Source organism: Podarcis erhardii (assembly GCF_964252035.2).
Source record: "Podarcis erhardii genome assembly, chromosome: 12".
NCBI lineage: Eukaryota > Metazoa > Chordata > Lepidosauria > Squamata > Lacertidae > Podarcis > Podarcis erhardii.
Genome location: NC_138513.1, coordinates 35,089,963 through 35,112,488, shown reverse-complemented (window position 1 = coordinate 35,112,488; position 22,526 = coordinate 35,089,963). Strand labels below are relative to the sequence as shown.

The 22,526-nt window shown below is 46.1% G+C and overlaps 1 protein-coding gene across 7 annotated transcripts in view; it reads right to left on the bottom strand.

Annotated features, from left to right (window-relative positions):
* Nucleotides 1-22,526, bottom strand: part of RARB (retinoic acid receptor beta) — a 362,123-nt gene that overhangs the window by 239,552 nt on the left and 100,045 nt on the right. Inside the window, exon 1 of one of the 7 annotated variants that reach the window (XM_081882238.1) lies at nucleotides 14,620-14,638. The exons of the other annotated variants lie outside the window; for them this stretch is intronic. The gene's annotated coding sequence lies outside the window, so the exon portion shown is untranslated. Of the gene's footprint in view, nucleotides 1-14,619; nucleotides 14,639-22,526 lie in introns of those variants that run through there. 7 annotated transcript variants of the gene reach the window in all.

Sequence of the window (22,526 nt, the reverse complement as noted above, 5' to 3'; positions counted from 1 at the left end):
CTGACAAAGACCACTTGACAACTGAGTTACAGAATCTCTCAAACGTGTTAATTGCCAATGGATACCAGCAAAACAGGATTACGAAGCTAATCCAAAAGGAAACACCCCCCAAAAACCAAGACACAGAAGAAAACAATGGCATGGCCCTCCTTCCTTATATCAAGGGCACTACAGATAAAATTAGCAAAATCCTCCATAAACACAATATCAAAACAGCCTTTTGCACCAACCAAAAAATAGCCAATATCCTCAGAAACCCCAAGGATAAAATCCAGTTGGAAAACCAAGGGATCTATGAAATACCCTGCAAAGTCTGCCCAGCCACGTACATTGGACAAACAAACAGACGAATAAATGCACGTATCGCAGAACACAAGAATGCCGTCAAAAAAGAAGAAAAAACTTCCTCTCTTTTCCAACACATGAAAGAAACAGGACACGAAATTAATTTTGCAGATTCCAAATTGCTCTTTAACACGGAACATCACCACAAGAGAATAATCATGGAAGCCATCGAGATAGAGAAACACCCTCACAACATGAACAAGCGTGACGACACATCCCGCTTGCCAGACATCTGGAAATTAGCCCTCCCCACAAAAACTGACACCAGATCCAGAGGCACACAGAACGCCAACACCAATCAACCACACCAGACCCAAACCCAGACCCTCTCCACAGATGAATTACAGACACCATCCAGTAGCCAATCCATGGTGGCACCTCCGGATGCTGCACCCCCCTGCAATCCCTACACAGATCTGGCTGACACAAGCCACAAAACCACAGCTCGCCCCTATACACGAAGCCAAGCCAGAGCACAACTAAGTACAGTACAGCCATCTTCTCAGGAAAACTCTTCACAAAGTTCAAGAGGTCAAGACACAAAGACTTTAACAACTAATCCACACCTAATGACCCACCTAAGTGGTACTCAGGATATCACTCAAGAAATCACTCAGGATATCTCTCAAGTAATTAAGGAACAAAAGAAGAAAAGGCACACTAGCCTGGGAACTTCCTCTCTGCCCAGAACATTGGAGGCTATACACCACACCCCCTCTACAGTATTTATAGGAACTCAAACACTGAGATCCTGCTCTGTTCCAGTAACAAGAAGCCGAAAGCACCAGCCTGAAGATGACGAGTGAGACCTCGTCGAAACGTCGCCTAGACACCCCAACTTTTACACGGGAAGACACCCGAGGACACCAAAACCTGCATTCCTGTACCCGTGAAAATCTACGAAAGCAAATATATATATATATATTCATTCTTTGCCATTATAAGATCGTTTACTTTGATCTTCTTGAATGATCCACATAAATGTCAAACCATGTTATTTTCTCATTTTTTTATTCTTCTCCAATAACTGTCAAAGATTCTTAATGTGCTGAAGTATGCATTCATATTCTGCTGCTACGCATGTGTTCATATTTTGTGCAATCGATAAGGCTGCCCTTATAGAATTTAATTACTTTTTGCAGCAACTCTCTTTAAAGAGGCTTTTTCAGCGCTCCATGCCAGCAACAAGGCTGGACCTATACCCTGTGACATGTCAGCTTAAAAGCATTGTTAGCCCAGGTTAATTGGGTTTTATTTTTTTGTTACCTTGGGGAGCTGTAGTATTAATGTGCCAATTCTAAAGAAATTAATTACCCTCATTTCACAGAACTTTATAATATCCAGAGCTTATCACAAAGTAAATGCTGTTCATTTTTTGTTTCTGTCTTAATTAAAAATTAACCATCACAGTCTACTGAGCTGACTACAGTATTCTAGGGTGGGCATAGGATTCATTAGATCTGCAAAGAAAATGTAGTGGAATGGAGCTGCCTTCTGAAGCAACACTATAACTCAGTGCCCTTCTTTGATTCTAGGACTGCCACTTATAAATCACAAAAAAAGGCAAATGTGACATAGTTTTGCATAAAGTTAGCACATGCTGAATTATACATATAGATGCAGATTTGGAAATGATCGCTATAATTTAAATAAGAATATAACATATATCACCATAATGGAGAATACTATAACCAGGTGATCCATGTGATCATAGAATTGTAGAGTTAGAAGGGACCCTGAGGATCATCTAGTCCAACCACCTGCAATGCAGGAATATGCAGCTATCCCGTACAGGGACTGTACCTGCAACCTTGGCGTTATCATCACTACGCTCCACCAACTGAGCTATCCATGAGACATCTGCTGTCCAAGTGTTAAGTGTTGGTGGGGAACATCAAGGTCTCTGCTCTCTCCTTAGGTTTCTTTAAACCTTTAAACCAGACTTCAACTCATTAAAACAGAGGATCGCCCTCTGTAAACTAGGACGTAAGGCCACACTTTCTGCTTTTTTCAAACTCTACCGCTCTCCTAGAGGACTTCCTTTGAAGAACATCAGTATCGCTGATGCAGAAGATCTAGGGGCCCTTCCAGACCCCAGATCATTTTTATTGTGGATTTGTGATTATTTATGCTCATGACACCATCACAACAGTCACACACAATCCCACTTTAAACACTATTTGTGCCTGCAAAAGTTTGCTCTCAATCAGTGCATGCCCCACAACCTCCTACTGAAATGCCACAACTTCTTATTCTTAAAAACTAATACCGTATTTATATCATTTTCAATGTTACAGATTATCAAAGAACGGTAAAAACAAACAAAAACCATCACCCCACTCCTCCCCAGGAGATGAGATTACAGATTACGGTGAGGCCAGAACCCTTAGAACAACACAATTCCAGTCACTTATCCAAATGAATAAACCAATCCTAGTTTAAAATTACACTAGCCAGAAAATGCTGTAGTGTTGAGTGAGGTTCCGCTGTGTCTTCTCTTTAGCTGTATACATAATAAAGGCATCTCAATCCGTTGTGAATGTGTCCTTTGATTTCAAAACCCACGCAAACTTCCATTTGCTAGCTATTTTTTTTAACCACAGCTAACTGCCACGCTTTCTTATACTATAGACTCCTTTGAGAAGTTTCCAGCAATAGATTGCAACTACAAGCCTAGCTGCCTACAAGAGATGATGTGATGGCCTGGGATTCCGATTCAGAGGATGAACCAGAGGAATCCCAGCCTGCACAGGAGTCCCCGCCTCCAGGGCCGGCTGAACTGGGGCAAGGCCTAGATGCTGAAGAGCCTGCACCTGTGGCAGAGCACCAGGAGCTGGCCCCAGGTGAAACCCTTCAGGCCCCAGAGGGGCTTGAGGACTCAGTGGCTACAGGTGAGCCTCCTCCAGGGCCCAGTAACCCTTCGGCCTCTCCTGATCTGCAGAGGCTTAGGGCAGAGAGGCGAAGGGAACTGGTTGCTCCCAGGAGGAGTGCTCGCCTTAAGGCCAGAGGAGGCGGGGCTCCTGGGGGCCGGGACCGCCCCTGGCCTTAGAAGAGGATAAAAGCCCAGTCAGCCCGGTCCCAGGTTGCGGGAGCAACGTCGTTGTTGGCTTTGGACCTTCCTGTGTTCCTGATCCCTGCTTGGCCTCCTGTTCCTGACCATCCGGTGCTCCTGTTCCCTGCTCGGCCTCCTGTTCCTGACCATCCGGTGTTCCTGTTCCCTGCTCGGCCTCCTGTTCCAGCGTTCCCGTTCCCCGCCCGGCTCTCCGCCTCGGACCTCGCCCCTCTTCGTGTGGACTCAGACTACGCTCACGGTACCTTTCCCCCGGGTCCAGCACAGTTTGCTCCCGCCACACCCGCACTCCCCCTTCGTTGGGGTGCGTTCGGGAAGAGCCAGAGGCCATGGCTGACCAGGTGGCTGCGCTGGTGGCTTTGGCCCAGAAGAACCAGGCCTTGACTCACACCGTGCAGCAGCTCAGCGACGCGGTTACGGCACTTCAGCAGCGCTTGGAAGCCCTACCGGCTCCTGGGGCCGACGCCCCGGCTCCTGGCAAGTACCCAGTGGCTTTGCCCGAGAAATTTGATGGAGCCCCGGCCAGCTTTCCCATGTTCCTCGCCCAAGCCAAGCTGTATATTCAGGGGCGAGCCCGGAACTTCCCTGACGACCGCACCAAGGTGCACTTTTTGATTAGTTTGTTAAAGGACCAGGCGGCCAAGTGGGCGTTGCCGCTACTCAGGCAAGACTCCCCCTTGCTGGCAGACTATACGGGGTTTTGCAATCTTTTGGAGGCCGCGTTCGGCAACCCCCAGAAAGGGAGTCAAGCCAACCGGGCGATTCGGCAGTTGAAACAGGGCGAGTCCACGGTGGCCGCATATACCACGGAGTTTCGGCTGTTGGCACAGGACTTGACCTGGAACGACTCGGCATTGCGGGACCAGTATCTCGAAGGGCTTTCGGACGAGATACTGGACCAGCTGGCCACAATGGAACGCCCCACCACGCTAGACACTCTCATTCAACGGAGTCTACAGATAGACGACCGGCTGGAGGATCGTCGCCAGGCCCGGGGCCGACGACACCTCCAGTTCTCGGCACCAGTTTCTTCCGGCAGCCCCACGGTCACAACTGAGTTATCGGAGGAGCCTATGCAGCTCGGGGCAGTGCGGCCATGCCTTTCCCCCGCAGAGAAGGTGCGGCGTCGGGAGGGGAATCTATGTCTCTACTGTGGCGGAAGTGGACACTACGCTCGGTCCTGCCCTGAGAAACGCCAGCCGCAGGGAAACCGCCAACCCCCAGTAGCTGATGGCCCTAGCTACCGGGGGTCCCAAACAGCGCAGAATAGGCCCGCACCAATGGACTTGCAACATCTTATGGTTCCGGTACGTTTATACCCTCCAGGTGGGCCCTGGATTCTTACCCATGCTTTGGTGGATTCAGGAGCAACCCGTTCTTATATGGACGCTGCTTTTGCTGCCCATCATCAGGTGCCACTTCGGAACAAGCCAGAACCGGTCCAGGTGGAAGCAATTGACGGACGGCTTCTACGTTCAGGAGCCGTTACTCAGGAGACCCAGCCCCTGGTCCTGTGTCTCCAGCAGCACCAGGAGTTGCGAACTTTGGACATTGCCTCTATGCCCCGGTTCCCCCTCGTGCTCGGGATGGACTGGCTGGAAGCTCACAACGTTCAGATTGACTGGGTCAAACGGACTGTGCACTTCCCAGACCCATGTTCCCATGCTCAATCTGAGACGCTGGCGGCCGCGCCCACGGAGGAGGCAGCACCCATGCTCCCAGCCGTGTACCAGGACTACCAGGACGTGTTCGAGGAACGGGGGGCAGACCAGCTGCCGCCCCATCGGCCTTTTGACTGCGGCATAGACCTCCAGCCCGGAGCGCCCTTACCAGTGAGTCGCTTATATTCTCTAACAGAGCCAGAGCGCGAGGCTTTGCAGGACTTCTTGCGCAAGAACCTGGAGCGTGGGTTCATTAGGCCTTCCACCTCGCCTACCGCGGCACCAGTGCTCTTTGTTAAGAAGAAATGTGGGGAACTTTGCCCTTGCCATGATTACCGAGCCCTGAACAAAATTACCATCCCAGACCGGTACCCCTTGCCCCTTATCTCAGAGTTGCTGGAGCGGGTGCAAGGGGCACAGGTGTTCACCAAGCTGGACCTCCGGGGGGCCTACAACTTGATTCGGATCCGAGCCGGGGATGAGTGGAAGACAGCATTTGGGACCCGGTACGGGCAGTTCGAATACTTGGTTATGCCTTTCGGTTTGTGCAACGCGCCTGCTGTGTTCCAACGCTACATCAACCACGTGTTCCAGGACTTGTTAGACAAGTACGTGGTGGTGTACTTGGATGACATACTGGTTTACTCCCGTGACCCGGCTCGCCATGAGGGACATGTCCGGACCGTGCTGCAGCGCTTGCGTGAGCACCGTTTGTACGCAAAGCTCAGCAAGTGCGAGTTCCATCAGCGGACTGTGGACTTCCTCGGACACCGGCTCTCTCCAGATGGGGTGCAGATGGACCCTGGGAAGGTGGCAGCGGTTCGAGAATGGGCGGCACCCCGGAACCGCAAGGACCTACAGCGTTTCCTGGGGTTCGCCAACTACTACCGGACCTTCATCGCAGATTATGCTCATCGCACCACCCCGTTGACCCGGCTACTGCACCCAAAGACGCTGTTTTCCTGGGACAAGGAGGCAGAGGAGGCGTTTCAGGGGTTGAAGGCCTGTTTCCAGAGGGCGCCAATCTTACAACATCCTGACCCCTCTCGACCCTTTGTGGTGGAGACCGACGCCTCCAGTACGGCTCTCGGTGCCGTCTTGTCTCAACAGAATGGACCTGAAGCGCCACTCTTACCCTGTGCCTTCTATTCCCGCCAGCTCCTACCAGCGGAGCGTAACTATACTGTGTGGGAGCGGGAACTACTGGCCATCAAGGTGGCCTTTGAGGTCTGGCGCCACCATCTTGAGGGGGCACGACATCCGGTGGAGGTGAGAACTGACCACCGGAACCTGGAGTACCTCCAGACCACCCGCAAGCTGAACCAAAGACAGATCCGGTGGGCGTTGTTCTTTTCCCGGTTCCAGTTCCGGATCCGCTACATCCCTAGCTCTCAGAACCAGAAGGCGGATGCCCTGTCCCGGAAACCTGAAGACAACTCAGACACGGTACAGCAAGCAGAACCCACCACGATCCTACCTCCAGCTGCATTCCTGGCCACCCAGGAGGCGGAGCCACTGCAGGCTCGGGTGCGGAAACAGCAGCGGGTCGACGCTTGGGCCCAGGAACGACTCCAGGAGCTGGCTGAAGGGTCCAGCCCACAGTATCCGGGGCTGGTCCTGCATCAGGGCCTTCTGCTGCACCACGGTCGTCTGTACATCCCGCCAGGGCCACTGCGGCTGGAGGTTCTCCGGATGGCCCATGATGCCCCAGCAGCGGGGCACTCTGGACGGTATCGGACCACCCATCTGGTCAGTCGTGAGTTTTGGTGGCCCCGCCTGAAGGCGGACGTGGCTCGATACGTTGCTGGTTGTGATGTCTGCCGGCGCGCCAAGGGCCCTACCGGGCGACCCCCCGGCCTACTTCAGCCATTGCCAGTTCCACTGCGCCCTTGGCACACGGTTTCGTTGGACTTTGTAGTGGACTTACCCCCGTCTCGTGGTTGTACCTGCCTCCTAGTTTTCTCCGACCATTTCACCAAGATGGTGCACTGCGCCCCCTGCCCATCTGTACCCACAGCCAAGGAAACCGCTCAGCTGTACCTTCAGCATGTCTTCCGCCTGCATGGCCTACCTGAGCGCGTGGTGTCCGACCGGGGCGTTCAGTTCACATCCCGGTTCTGGCGAGCATTACACCAGACCCTCGGGACAGAGGTCTGCCTCTCGTCAGCCTACCACCCACAGACCGATGGCCAGACGGAACGGGCGAACGCGGTGCTGGAGCAGTACCTCCGGTGTTACTGCAGCTACCAGCAGGATGACTGGGTCGACCACCTGGCATTGGCGGAGTTCGCCTACAACAACGCGGTGAATGCGTCCACCCAGCAGACCCCGTTCCAGGCCAGTTACGGTTATCATCCACGGCTGTTTCCAGATGTGCTGCCGGCATCCGCGGTCCCGGCGGTGACGGAGTGGCTTCAAGAGCTCCAGTCCCAGCAACAGCTTTTGGTGGAGCAACTGCACCAGGCCAAGGAAGCGTACAAAGCCCAGGCCGACCGCCACCGCCAGGTGGGGCCGGAACTTCGCGTCGGTGACCTGGTTTGGCTCTCCACTCGCCACCTCCACCCCTCTCGACCTTCGCGGAAGTTGGACGCCCGATTCACCGGCCCGTTCCCTATCGTGGACCAAGTCTCTCCTGTGGCATTCCGTCTCCGGTTACCCGCAACCCTGAAGGTTCACCCGGTCTTCCACAGGTCCCTTCTGAGTCCAGTGGCCCCACCCGACGAGTTCCACCCGAACCGTCCCCGACCGCAGCCAGTGTTGGTTCAGGGAGAGCCTGAGTACGAGGTGGAACGCATCCTGGACTCCCGATACCGCAGGGGAAAGCTGCAGTATCTCATTGACTGGAAGGGGTACGGACCGGAGGACCGTTCCTGGGAACCAGCGGCCAACGTCCACGCACCTGCCTGCCTCCGAGAGTTCCATGCGACGTACCCCGGCAAGCCGGGTCCGGACCCTCGGTTGAGGGGGGGGCCTGGGAGGGGGGATGGTGTGATGGCCTGGGATTCCGATTCAGAGGATGAACCAGAGGAATCCCAGCCTGCACAGGAGTCCCCGCCTCCAGGGCCGGCTGAACTGGGGCAAGGCCTAGATGCTGAAGAGCCTGCACCTGTGGCAGAGCACCAGGAGCTGGCCCCAGGTGAAACCCTTCAGGCCCCAGAGGGGCTTGAGGACTCAGTGGCTACAGGTGAGCCTCCTCCAGGGCCCAGTAACCCTTCGGCCTCTCCTGATCTGCAGAGGCTTAGGGCAGAGAGGCGAAGGGAACTGGTTGCTCCCAGGAGGAGTGCTCGCCTTAAGGCCAGAGGAGGCGGGGCTCCTGGGGGCCGGGACCGCCCCTGGCCTTAGAAGAGGATAAAAGCCCAGTCAGCCCGGTCCCAGGTTGCGGGAGCAACGTCGTTGTTGGCTTTGGACCTTCCTGTGTTCCTGATCCCCGCTTGGCCTCCTGTTCCTGACCATCCGGTGCTCCTGTTCCCTGCTCGGCCTCCTGTTCCTGACCATCCGGTGTTCCTGTTCCCTGCTCGGCCTCCTGTTCCAGCGTTCCCGTTCCCCGCCCGGCTCTCCGCCTCGGACCTCGCCCCTCTTCGTGTGGACTCAGACTACGCTCACGGTACCTTTCCCCCGGGTCCAGCACAGATGACCTATAAGATGTTTGAAATGAAGGTTTGGCTTATCGCCCAAGGATAGTGTCAGGGAACTGCCATCAGTGCCGGAGGGAGAGAGCAAAATCCAGAGGGATTCCAGAGAGTGTCCCGGGATTGGGAGAGGCAGCCCATCTTCTGGGGAAGAGAATCAGCGTAGCACCAGTGGAGAAGGGGGGCAGATGGGGGAAGTGGCGAGGCGGTCCCGTGACTCCTTGCCGGGGACCAGCGGGGAGAGTAGGGGTCCTCCGTGCAGGGAGAGTAGGAGGAGACTAGGCGTCAAAGAGATTCTTTGCTGGAAGAAGTTTAAGAAACGCCCACTGACGGATTCTGCCAGCGATTGAGACAGCCACGGGTGAGTGACTGTTCGGACAGATAAGGTTCACTCAGGCAACCCAGCCAGGTGTTTGCACTGGCTTACGCACGAGCAACCCCTAGAACCATTACAGATAGTTTGCGTAAAAGCTAGCTCCTGTTTTGTCCTGTTATGGCAGGAATGTCCCCAAATACTGACTCCCAAAATGTGGCCCCTTTTTTTAACTCCCACCCCCCCAATGTGCTGGTGTGACCTGTCAGGGAACTGCCATCGGAGAGTCAGGTGGTGGAGGGGCTCAAGGAGGCTAGGAGACCCTCGGATGCGGAGGAAGGAAGCAGCAGGGGGAGAGAGAGAGTTCATGGAGAAACTCAGTCGGAGGGATGGCTCCAAGAGACTTCCAGTGAAAACAGCGGGGAGGTCTCAGGACCTCCTCTGGGTACACCTACTCCTCGCAGGAAACTGTCACGCGGAGAATCCCGAAGGAGAGTTTCCGTTAAGGAACTCTTATGTTGGCGCAAATTCCGGAAACGCCCACTGACAGATTCTGCCAGCGATTGAGGGAGTCATGCTTTGAGGGCTCCCATAAAGGCAGAGCTTGGAGACCTATGCCAAGCTCTGAGGGATTCAGCTTTTACGCACAAGCAGCTCATTATCCCATCACATGACCCTATAGCCATCCTCCAATAAATCTGAGTGTGAGTGAAGTTGATACGAGCCAGTCTGGCTAGTGTTAAGTACCACATTAGCAGAATTTTAAAAACAATTTCCTTCAGAGAGGCCGAAACCGATTTGAAGGGAATTTTTTCCCAAGTAGCAATCTAATCAGCTACATCTACGCTTGCTAGCCTGACTCCTACTTGAGCCACAGCCCATCGGCTATGCCGCTCTCCACCAACCAGACCATGCTCCATCCATGTTGCTGCTGCTAAAAATCTTTCTAAAGGAGTACGTTTCCTCAGAGATTGTGGGTGGCACTGTGGTCTAAACTACTGAGCCCCTTGGGCCTGCCAATCAGAAGGTTGGCGGTTCACATCCCCGCAACGGAGTGAGCTCCCGTTGCTCTGTCCCAGCTCCTGCCAACCTAGCAGATCGAATGCATGCCAGTGCAAGTAGATAAATAGGTACTGCTGCGGCAGGAAGGTAAATGGCGTTTCTGTGCACTCTGGTTTCCGCCACGGTGTTCCGTTGCGCCAGAAGCAGTTTAGTCATGCTGGCCACATGACCTGGAAAGCTGTCTGTGGACAAACGCCGCAACCCCATAGTCTCCTTTTACTGGACTTAACCATCCAGGGGTCCTTTACCTTTACCTACATGGCAATGTCCATGATGTAAGCAGAACTATCTACCAGTGTCACCTTTTTCAACTTACGTCTCTGTACAGATGCAAATGGGTTTGCGTAACTAATGTCTGCGCTTCCAGAAGTTGTAATAAGTCGCAATAAATGTTTCCGTTTGCCTTTCTCCATTCTCCCCCACCCACATCATTTGTCCACAAGACCACCCCTTTGACTGAACTTAACAATCCAGGGGTCCTTTATCTTACCTTTACCTTCCTGTTTGGTAACACTCACAATGGGATATCTAACTCTCTGAGCTGGGTTCTCTGCAAGTCTCTTCAGAGTGGTTTCAACTGTGTGAAGAAATCCTGTAGTTCGGTGATATATGCAAAAGAGAGCCTGTCACCTAAATTTTTATTCAAAGATGAACATGGAAGAATATTAGCAATTGAGATACAACATCAAGGAGAAAAGATTCTGATATTAGGAATTTATGCACCAAATGACGGGAAATCGGAATTTTATAAGAAGTTGCATGAGATTATGCTGGACTATCTGGACTACAACAACATCATTATGATGGGAGATATGAATGGGGTCGTATCGACTAACATGGATAAGTCACAAAACCAAAATGTTACAAAAGACGGCAGACTACCAAAGACCTTTTTTGAAATGACAGACAATATGGACTGGATTGACATTTGGAGAACTAAGAACCCCCTGGGAAGAGAGGGAACATTCTTCTCTGAAGCCCAGCTGACTTGGACAAGAATCGACCAAATATGGATAACTAGAGGTCTGGCACCCAAGGTTAGAAAAGTGGAAATCTGCCCAAAGACCTGCTCCGACCATAACGCGCTGAAGATGGATATGACACTTTTGCCAACCGGCTCCTTTAGATGGAAGATGAATGATCGCTTGTTTAGAGACCAGGAGATTATTAAGAAGGCCCAAAAAACTCTGAAGGATTATTTCGAGATAAATATGAACACTACGGTGGAAAAAAGAACTATCTGGGACGCAAGCAAAGCTGTGATGAGGGGGTTCTTGATACAACAGAACGCCGTAAAGAAAAGGACACAAAATGAAAGGAAAGATAAGATCTTGCAGAAAATTAAAGAATTGGAGAAGAAATTAAGATCAAATCCGAAGTCACAGCCGATTCTGAGAGAAATTAAACTATACCAAGCACAATATTCTAAATTGATAAACCAGGAAATAGAATGGAAGATTAAATTAATGAAACAAAAAACTTTTGAATCGGCGAATAAATGTGGGAAACTGCTTGCTTGGCAGTTGAAGAAGAGACAGAAATTAAATACAGTTACAAATCTAGAAATTGAAGGAAGAAACATTCAGAACCCCATGGAAATTAGAAAGTGCTTCCAGAGATACTTCAAAAAATTATACACTCAAGGGCCGCAAGATGAGGCTGAGATTAAACAATTTTTGGAAAAAAACGGACTAACAAAACTGTCACAAGAAAACAGATTAATCCTGAACAACAAAATAACACAACAAGAGATTGAACAAGCCATTCAGAACATGCAACTGGGCAAATCTCCAGGGCCAGATGGCTTGACTTCCAAGTATTATAAGACATTAAAAGACTATCTGATCCAACCAATGATGGAGGTCTGTAATGAAATTATGGAAGGGAAGAAGGCGCCGGAATCGTGGAAGGAAGCCTTTATCACATTGATACCAAAATCTGAAACTGAAAAGACACAACTCAAAAACTATCGTCCCATCTCCCTTCTGAATGTGGATTACAAAATATTTGCAGACATTTTGGCAGGCTTTCTCCCAGGTAGACATATGTTTGCCAATACTAGGAACATTATTGACATTTTGGAACTTTTGCAAACAGACATAAATACAAAAGCAGTGTTAATTTTTATAGATGCGGAGAAGGCCTTTGATAATATTTCTTGGAAATTTATGAAGGGAAATTTGAAAGAAATGGGAGTGGGACGGGGGTTTGAGAATGGGATTGATGCAATATATTCAGAACAAAAGGCCAAATTGATAGTTAACAATGTGGTTACAGAAGAGTTCAAAATTGAAAAAGGAACACGACAAGGCTGCCCGATTTCCCCTCTGTTATTTATCTCGGTTCTGGAGGTGCTCTTGAACATGATTAGAGGGGACCGGTTGGTGGAAGGGATTCAGGTCGGAGCGAAACAATACAAACTTAAAGCTTTTGCAGATGACCTAGTTTTGACCCTGCAGGAGCCAGAATCTAGTACGAAAAGAGTATTACAATTGATTCAGGACTTTGGTCGGGTGGCGGGATTTAAATTAAACAAACAGAAAACCAAGGTGCTGGGAAAAAATTTGACAGACATAGAGTCAGAACGGTTTCAGAGAGAAACAGAACTAACTATGGTTAAAAAGGTAAAGTACCTAGGGGTAAACATAACAGCAAAAAACCTGAGTCTATTCAAGGATAACTATGAAAAATGTTGGTCTGAAATTAAGAGAGACTTGGATAGTTGGACAAAATTGAAGCTTTCTTTGTTAGGCCGAATTGCTGCTATTAAGATGAATGTACTGCCAAAAATGTTGTTTTTGTTTCAAACATTACAGATTGTGGACAAAACGGAGTGCTTCCGGAAGTGGCAGAAAGATATATCTAAATTTGTCTGGCAGGGCAAAAAGCCCAGAATTAAGTTTAAGATATTAACAGATGCGAAAGAAAGAGGGGGCTTTGCCCTGCCGGACTTAAAGTTGTACTATGAAGCCGCAGCTTTCTGCTGGCTAAAAGACTGGCTACTTCTCGAAGACACTGACGTACTGGACTTGGAAGGTTTTAACAATGCTTTTGGTTGGCATGCATACTTATGGTATGACAAAGTTAAGATCAATAAGGCCTTTAAGAACCATATTGTCAGGAAAGCAGTGTTTAATGTCTGGACAAAATATAAAGACTTATTGGAAAATAAAACCCCAAGGTGGCTTTCACCTCTGGAGGCTAAGGCCCGAAAAAGACCCAATATGGAGGCCAAATGGCCAAAATATTGGGAAATATTAGAAAAAGATGGAGACAATTGGAAATTGCAGAGTTTGGAGAAAATGAAGGATAAGGTGCGAGACTGGTTACATTATGCTCAGATTAAAGAAGTTTTTAAAAATGACAAAAAGTTAGGGTTCCAGGTGGAGAAATCGAAGTTAGAAACAGAATTGTTAGAACCAAAGACCAAGGTACTATCTAGAATGTATAACTTGCTGCTAAAATGGAATACACAAGACGAAATGGTTAAATCGGCTATGATAAAATGGGCACAGGACATTGGGCATAACATTATGTTTGAGGACTGGGAAAGGTTGTGGACCACTGGGCTGAACTTCACCGCATGTAATGCTCTGAAGGAAAATGTAATGAAAATGATATATAGATGGTACATGACCCCAGTTAAACTTGCCAAAATATACCATTCGTCTGATAATAAATGTTGGAAATGTAAAGAAAATGAAGGAACATTCTTTCACCTCTGGTGGACATGCCCTAAGGTGAAGGTCTTCTGGGAAATGATATATAATGAGCTGAAAAAGGTATTTAAGTATACCTTCACAAAGAAACCAGAGGCCTTCCTTCTGGGTATTGTCGGCCAGAAGGTGTTAAAGAAGGATCGAACATTTTTTATGTATGCAACAACGGCAGCAAGGATTCTCATTGCAAAAAACTGGAAAACTCAAGATCTACCCACACTGGAAGAGTGGCAGATGCAGCTGATGGACTATATGCAACTGGCCGAGATGACCGGCAGAATCCGTGATCTGGGAGAAGAGAAGATGGAGGAAGACTGGGAGAAATTCAAGATGTATCTACAAAAACATTGTAATTTGGTTGAATGTTAAGAAGGATGCTAGATTATAAAAAATTGGCCACCACTAAACTAGATTTAAATTTGATGATAAGTGAGACTAAAGAAAATATAAATTTTTTTGGAAGAAGTGCTAGATTATATTTGAATGAGTGGACATGAGATTGTAAACAAGTTGATAATTTGTTTGGAAAAAAAATTTAACGATGTAAATGGGAGCGGGAGACGTGAGGGAGTCCAAAGAAGTGATGAAATTGTTGTGATAAAAGTAAGATCGTTTATTATTTGTGCATTTATATTTAAAAACTTTAATAAATATTTATTAAAAAAAAAGAAATCTTGTAGTTCACACAGTCCGCCCACCGTAACTTTTAATACCAGAAATGTGGCACCATGAGGAAAGCATTGCAGAATAGTTAAAGCAGAATAAATCTACCACTAATGCACTATTATTGTGTCAAGGACATGTTGCGGAATACACTCACCATAAAACACCACTCTCGTGAGGCCCTACAACCACCTTGGGTTTATTATAGGTAGTTCACCTGAGCAATCCTTGCAAAAGCTTTCGAGGACCCAGCTGCAAAAATGGCAAAGTAGAATTATTCTTTGTTAGTGTTCCATGTACTGAGCCTTTGTTAACAAGGTTTTATGAAGCAAAGTAATTCACTGTAAAACAAACGTATTTAGTATACTTCTGCATTGGTGATTCATGAGAAAATAAGCCCTAGTTCTTCTTTAGCTCTGCACTAAATTTAGCTTCTAAAGCTGTTTGTTTAGTAAACAAAATGGTCGTTGTTATGCTGTATTATGATTGCTCTTCCTTCCCATGGTTCATGGTTATTTATTTGGGATAGGAACCAGACTGCCAGTGACTAAGCTGTATATGAGAGTCTATTCGCTTCTTTTACTTCTCCCCAGTGGGCAAATTTTTCTTATAAAATATTCCTTACAAGTCCACTTTAAATGCAAGGCAACTGGAGGCCGATTCTAAGATTTACAGAGCAAGCGTAAAAATGCTTAAGGTGGAGCACAGCTGTTGCAATGTCACAAACGTATGACATTACTTAGCATTATGGTGAGGTCATTGATGGTAATGAATTTAGATAAATCAGCATGTTATACCGAGGTTGTCAGCCAACCTGGCAGTACTAGGGTAAAGACTTAAGCCCACCGAAAAGCTCTGCAGAGCCAAGAAATAATTTATTTGCTGTTAAAATGGATTGCTAGACTTAGCGCTTAATTAGCAATAGGAAAGCTCAATTCCCACATTTTTTCCACATTCTGGATAACTTTGCTGCTGATTACTTCTGAGACATGCAACTTATTGGATCTCACCTTTGAGAGGCAGCAGATTCTGAAGAAACATCCACTGCTGGTGAAAAACTGCCTTGTGGCAACTTTACCACAATATAAGATGAATATAGGAATGGGGCCTAGGTAGCAGGCCCTCCAAGAGTTCCTATTTTCCAGGGAGAGTCCTGGATTTACAGAAGCTGTCTCAGTTTCTGATTTGATCCTGGAACATCCTGCTTTTCCTTAGCATGTCTCTATTTTCACTGGATAAATGTTGGAGGGGTATGGAGTTATGTGATCCCTGAGCTAAGGAGATAAGTTACTATATAACCTTTAGAAGCCTTCTGAGGGCGAAATTGTACAGGGAATTTTTTTAATGTTTACTGTTCTGTTATGTTTTTTATATATGTTGGAAGCCGCCCAGAGTGAATGGAGCAACCCAATCAGATGGGTGGGGTATTATTATTATTATTATTATTATTATTATTATTATTATTATTATTATTATTATATAAGACGTCCCTATTTTCAGCAGAGAAATGTTGAAGAGTACAAGATAGCAGTGTTAGACTTCTCTCTAACATTGACACCATTGCTCATGCAAAATCTTAAGGTGTAGTTCTGGGCAAATCATACGCTTTCAGTCTTAGCGTCCCATTTGTAAGATATGGAATGAATGAAGATACTGAACATCTATTTAAGTGCAGCCAGACACTGCCACACATGCAGAAGCTTTAGATTCTTGCTTGTGTGTTTCACAGCTGCCTCAGTACTTCAAGCTTCAAATCTAGCTTGCCAAGTGGGGAGCAGGGGATTGCTGTGAAATAGTCCAAAGGCCCAATACACATTAATCATGCAACTGTCTGGATCACAGCCAGGATTATTGCAGGGGGAAACGGAATGAGGATGAAGGACCAGAAATATAATAAGGAGAAATATTAATTTATTCATAGTAGAGGGTATCCAACATCCCAATCTAGTTTCTGGAGTTTATTCTGATTACTAACTGATCATATTATCAATTTCAAATTAACCATGTAATCAAATGACTTCACAATAATCTAAATAATTTCATTTGTTTGCACTTTAAGAAGAGTGAAATCGCTAGTTTATCAGAATTGAGTATCTGTGCTGTTTTCATTATTATCTATTCTATTTTCTCCACAACAGAAAGCAGTGGTGGTTTAGTTTCTTCTTCTTAATCAATAATAGTATTTTCCATCCCTTTGGGTCCTGCTCTCAGATATTATAGTCTTTTACTGAGTTCAAAGCCTTTAAGAAGAGTGAAATCCATTCCAAAAATATGTTGTGATACATTAGGGATGCATAAAGGTTTTTTTGTGATTTTACAATGAATACATTAGCTTTAACATCTATTCTCCTGATAAGTCCTTCTGAGGTGGTCTCTACGTTCCTTTCACAAACATGGATACAGCCAGTAAGAGACTCTTCACTATGATTAATGGGCTCCCATTGGACATACAGAAAATTTCCCAGCCTAGTTCCCTTGAGAATGCTCCATGACATGGATTTCTAGGCAAAGCTAGATTAAAAGAGGAGGAGCAATAGCTATAGTCCACCTACCCCACAGCCATCAATTATATACAGTGATAAATCAAAGTTTTCAGCCAGAACAAAGACTTGTGTGGCAAACAAACAAGGGTGTTCACAGCAAATTGTTTTGAAGCAGAATATAACTCTTGATAGAGACAATGGGTCTAGGAAAGCCACTGTCAATATTGTGATAATGTGCTGTTGATTTATGAAGAATTAGACACAGTGCATCCAATTACTGCAGAATTAACTGAAACAGAAATCAGCAAAAAAGAAAACCAGGGCCTTGTCGCTTCTCTTTCCCAACACGCCTCCTTTCCACACTGTTAAAAGAAAGCAACTGAAAAGATTTATCTTTCCTTAAATTCTTAGATGCTATGAAGTTTTATTAGGAGCATTAAGAAAATTTCTGGAGGAATTCTTTCATATGTGCACACAACTTTCCTGATCACTGTCTGTTTTCCAATAAGAATTTATGCAATCGACTCATATTCTTCCAAAAAAATGAAACTTGCCTAGTGGTTCACACTCCCAATTTGTTTGTGTGACCATATGATGATTTTAAGATTTGTTTAGAATTTACTACTATATATATATATTAAAAAATCAGTAGTGGAGACAACTCCAGGGATATGAAGTGCAAAATAAAGAAAATGAGTGCAATAGCTTTTATCTTATTTTAAGAACAGGTCAATTATTCTTTAGGGGGTTCCGTTTGCCCATTTTGTAAAACTGCAAGTGGATTTAATGTGCCTGAAAACTGGAAGAATAAATCTGGCTTGAATCACACAAGAAACTGTCCCTACTCTGCTTTCATCCTGAAACCAGAACTCCTTTTAATGCCTGTGGGAATGTTGGTGATGGAAAGAACATATGGAATTAAAGACCAATCCATACACTACTGGCAGTGGCCAGAGGGCCGTTTCAAGATGTCAGAATAAGGCATGATCAAGCCAAGCCAATCCTTGCCTCCAACCTATGGGGCACAGTTGTCTTAAGATCAGAGGACATGAATGGCAGATAAGCTTCTCCTCAGCACAAAATACCTTCAGTTGAGTCTGAATAGGGCAAAAGCCTAGTATTGTTCACCAAATCTTGATCAAGTCCTTCCTAGAAAGCTTATAAAAAAACTTACATGTACTATTTGAAAATACTTAAGATTTTAGGAGAGTTTTCAAGGGACTGGACAGTTTGATCCTAATGTGGGGAAAAACTTTTCAGTTCACATTTTAAAACAAAGCTACCGTATCTAATTCACATTTTCCAAGACACCATGCAAACCAAAATGTGTGAACTTCAAAATTTTGTCATGCAGTTCTCCAATGGCAAAACAGGTATAAAAAAGCATATATTAGGGCAAAGTGTGTACCATAATAAATATATTAGTGAAAATAATGTTAGAAATGCATATTAGGGGGAAACACTTGATAAAAAATGTGTATTGGAACAAATGTACATGCAAACTGACACAGAGAGGAGATAAACTGATTTTAAGATTGGGGTGGGGAGGAAATAAGAAAAATGGAGTGATACCAACAAGACACATTCGTCCATTCCTAACTGGAGCTTTTTGATCAACAGGGTCTCTTTTCTCCCTGTTGAAGTTCGTATTCCTTGGTCATCTGTGCACAAGCACATCAAATATGGAAATACTAGTAAACAGATGCTCCCTTCTTCCGGCTCCCTTTGAATCCAAGCTCAGGATTAAAAACAAACACATGTTAATCATGAGGTATCTCCTTAGTAAGTAATAGATACTTGCTCTAACTGTATGGGAAATTGTGTCCTCCTCCCAGAGAGCACGCGTTGCGGTGAGATCACCAAGACTGACCTCACTGCTGTTGTGGGTGGGAGCAATTGGACAGCCACAACAACCCGAGTGGTGGTCTTTCGGTTCCTGGGGTAAATCTGGCCAATGGGATCATTTCATGAATTAACTGAGGGACCCATATATACCGCTGCAAGTTGTGTTGAGCTTTCTCTTTTTCGCCTCGTGCACCGGATCACTCGCCCACCACCCCTATATTTAGGGTTCATTATGACCTTGCTATGCCACCGTACGTTGTCTGTTCTTGGGACAGGGGCCCGGTAGGAATTTTCCCATTTGGCTGATTGGCTGGTGCCACTTCGGTTTCGCCTGCCGTGTAGCAAATCGCCACAACTTTGTAAGGTTTTGTGGTTAGGCATTGGTTCAAGGTGTGGTTGAGGGGAGGTTGGAGCACCTGCCCCTCCCAATGCATGAAAGGGTATTCTGTTAAAGGAATCCAGGGGCTTGCCTTGCTTTTGTCCAATTCCCTTCTAGGGATTAGGGCCATGCCAGAGCCCCTGGGAGCATTTGGGGTGAGCTTGAGTCTGAACCTGGTCCAATGCTCCCCCAGGATGTTTTCCTGGAGTCCAGGCATCAGTGCTGCCCTGCTGAGCTCAGGTGCAGCTAGTTGGGAACCAATGCCTAAGCAAACCACTCACAATCTGTAATCAATAAAGTTGTGGCCAAAATTATGTCAATAACCTTAAACTAAATTCCGTGTCAATTGTGTCTGTTTATTGGGGGAGGTCTTGGGATCTTAACACGCAATAAGATTAATTAGTAGCAACAAGCCAGAGGTGTTCGGTACCAAACCTTGCCCATCTCTATTACAGCATTTTCATTCTCATGTGGTTCAGGACCACAGATAACTGCCTTTTCCAATTCATAAACCAAGTTGTGGAAAGCAATGAATGAGTAAAAGTGCGTTATAGCGCAGTTAGAGTTTGTCACCATTTATGTGTACACACCCTAGTCTCTGTTTATGTGAGCACAGCCTAAGAAATAGCTATCTGAACCATACTGAAACTCAGTGGCTTGAAACTCCCCCTCTTTGGGGAGCTGAGTCCACACAAGTGGGCTATGGGTTGTCCAAACAAAATCACTGAAGTAAGTTGCACCAACTCCATATCTTCCATATGGTATTAACTGGATAGTTAGATACAGTGGAACCTCGGTTGTTGAACGTAATCCATCCCAGAAGACCGTTTGACTTCCAAAACGTTCGACAACTGAGGCGCAATTTGTGAAAAAAGCAACTAAAAATGCACTTATTAACAAAAACAACACATTCACAACAGTAAGATAACAATCCTTGCCTGAGAGGAAAGTAAAATATATATATATATGTGAAACAACAACAAAAAATGTATGTGAAACAACTAGCCCCTCTGATTACCAATAAATGTAACCACCAAACTTTGCTGGACCGATATTGGGGATTCTAATGTTCAGTTCCCCCCTGCATTCCACCCCCAGCTGCATACACCTACACACACTCTTGTCTCCAACAATGGAAATGTTATATAGCAAAGCAAATAGGGGAAAACACACTTGAACTGCAGAAACCTCTTTACAACTAAGAATGCATGCTCTAACTCATAATCTCACAAGTATACTCATAAGCCACTTGCTATGATCCCGCCACACCCACACCAGCGCCCCACTGACTCCACTCATAGCACAAAAAATTAAGCACACAAATAAAAAGAGAAGTCACCTCCGGCGCCCCCTTCAGCACACAAATGCAACAAACGACACACGCAGGTAAAAGAAAAAGAAAAAAATGAAAACAATACCCCCCAATCTCAAAAAAGGAACAACCAATAAACAGGTTACAATCTGACACACAACTAACATAATGGTGGCGCCAGAGCATGCCAATACCCATACCCCTATCTTAACATCCCAACAAACCAAAAATAAACATAGTTTATAAACCTTGTACCCAATACAAGCACAACAGTGTGTTACGGACACACACACACCCATCACAAGCGAAAGGGGGAGAAAGCCTATTCCTAATCAAGGCCTTCCACACCAGCCAAGACATAGGACCAACCAGTTTGAAGTCAAACGGTCCAAAATACTCCAAACAAACACCTATATAACTACTTATAGGCTACTTTCTGTAATCTACCCCCCCAGCCCAACTCTAACTCCAATCTCCCTCTTCCCCTGCCCATCACACTTTAGGTCATCGCAACAAACTAGGTTCAATAGACAATATAAAGGTGAGAGACAGGACAACCCAGACAGGTAGACAGGGAATCTTTCTATAAAGTAGGCATGCAGAATGGCTAGTTTAAAAACCATCACACTCAACGTGAGGGGGTTGGGAACCCTATCAAAAGAGAACCTTGCATGTAAACACCATGAAACTACGCATAGTCTTCCTACAGGAAATACATAATCCACCCAAAGGAAGCAAACTCCTAAGCAAACCCCGCTTCAACCAACAATGGGTTGCACCTAGCTCAAGAAAGGCTCGCACAGTAGCCATAATACTCAGTACAGAGACCTGAATTTTAAAGCCACTACAGTGCTAAAAGACAAAAGAGGCAGATTCATTTTCACCAAAGGGATATTAGAAGGCAAAACTAAACTGACAAATGGCTCCATATATGCCCCAAACTTAAAACAACTAGAGTTCATGCAGAAAACACTAAACAAATTCCTCTCCTTCTCTGAAGGGGAAGCAAACCTGGGAGGTGACCTCAACCTAAACATGAGAGGCAACTGTCTGAAAGACATCCACCCCACAACGCCATGGACAACCTTCCTCTGAGGGAAACCCCAAACAATTAGACACTTTTACAAACTGCTAAAAATACTAATAAGCGGAGGCATTTATGACATATGGGGCGGGGAGAAACCCGGAAGACACCAGCCACACATTCTGGGCACCATGCCACAATGCCCAGACTAGATAGCATTCTGCTCCCACAGGGCCTGACTCCCTTGGTTGAGTCAACGAACATAGGTAACATCAAAATCCCAGACCATGTATTTCATTGAATAGGGCGGGTCATGTAGGGCATCAGGGGTTCTTTGAATTTCCTATAGAATTCTGCTGTGAAGCCATCTGGGCTTGGGGCTTTGTGTGGTTTCAAGTTTTTGAGGACCATTTCCTCTGGGGTGATAGGACTGTCCATGAATCCCTGTTCCCCATCAGTTAAGATAGGCATGGTCAGTCTTGCTAGGAATTTTCTGATTTCCTTCTCAGGTGGGCTATGGGAGGTGTATAGGTTGGAGTAGAATTCTGCAAATTCTGAGGTTATTTCTTTGGGGGAGAATGTAATGTTGCCATCTTTTTTGGTGATGCAGTGTATTCTTGTTTTCTTATATATATATAAATATTTATTAGAGTTTTTAAATACAAATGCACCAATAATAAACAATCTTACTTCTATCACAACGTAGTTTCATCACTTCTTTGGACTCCCTCACGTCTCCCGCTCCCATTTACATCGTTAAAAGATTTTTCCAAGCAAATTATCAACTTGTTTACAATCTTATATCCACTCAATCAAATATAATCTAACAATTCTCCATAAAATTTATGTTTTCTTTAATCTCACTTATCATCAAATTCAAAATCTAATTTAGTGGTGGCCAATTTTTTATAATCTAGCATCCTTCTTAACATTCAACCAAATTATGTTTTTGTAAATACATCTTAAATTTCTTCCAGTCTTCCTCAATCCTCTCTTCTCCCAGGTCTCGGATTCTGCCAGT